Here is a 1,191-nt window from a genome sequence, read left to right as displayed (position 1 = left end):
CGGGGGGGTTTGTAGCCACGTGTTTGCGATGCCATTCATTCCCTATGACAAACGCACAAAGCTAGACTTGCATTTTGCGTCCTGGAAGATCAGAAAGGTGGAGGAGCTCCGATGTGTGACCGATGCACATACATGTAACATGTTGTTGGGATGTTCTTCTGCACAGAGAATGGACCACGCTTCTCACATGATTCCTCCCTTGTATGCTGACTGTCCCTGCCCGCTATGCACCAGCCCAGGACTGTTCTGATTGGGCAAAGCTTCTGTACTTCCAGGTGGTAGTGAAGCTCACCCACACTACTCCAGGTGGTATTAAAGCTTGCCTACGCCCTTCCAGTGCCCACACCCGTACTTCCAGGTAGTAATGAAGCATGCCCACACCCGTACTTCCAGGTAGTAATGAAGCATGCCCACACCCGTACTTCCAGGTAGTAATGAAGCATGCCCACACCCGTACTTCCAGGTAGTAATGAAGCATGCCCACACCCGTACTTCCAGGTAGTAATGAAGCTCGCCCCCACACCCGTACTTCCAGGTAGTAATGAAGCTCTCCCCCACACCCGTACTTCCAGGTAGTAATGAAGCTCGCCCACACCCGTACTTCCAGGTAGTAATGAAGCTCGCCCACACCCGTACTTCCAGGTAGTAATGAAGCAGAGTCTCCTTGCCCCTGTCAGGAGCCTTGCGCCCCGGAGGGTTCAGGAATTTCGTGACCCTTCCTCATAGCACCTTCGTGCACTTCTTTTTTTGTGTGTTGTGATTTCACGATTCATATTTTTTGTTCACAGGGGAAGTCGATTTTGATGCTGCAAACTTCAAAAAAAATTGTGACTTTAGATTGTAAGCTCTTGGGGTCAGGGACTGACGTGACTGTATCGGTGTAGATAAAGGCCTATAACTGTATTCCGCCATCGCTGGGCTTATATAATAACCTCTCGGTTGTCATGATCAGCAGCTTCAGTGCTTTGTCACCGACCTACAAGCATGCAGATGATACATTGTGACTTCACTGGCTGCATGCTTGTTTCCGTGTCATTGATTCACAATATACTAAAGTCAGAGGCAGAGCCATGCAGTTAGTATTTCTGGGTTGGCAATGTCGGTCTCTAAATCTCTCAGAATACCGGTCTGTGCACCCCCCTCCATTGTAGAGAGCTAGCTCCTTTGCACAGGGTGAAGACATGAAATGCG

This window comes from Nanorana parkeri, unplaced genomic scaffold (assembly GCF_000935625.1).
Source record: "Nanorana parkeri isolate BGI_ZX_2015 unplaced genomic scaffold, ASM93562v1 scaffold563, whole genome shotgun sequence".
NCBI lineage: Eukaryota > Metazoa > Chordata > Amphibia > Anura > Dicroglossidae > Nanorana > Nanorana parkeri.
Note: the sequence above shows the minus strand (reverse complement) of the source record.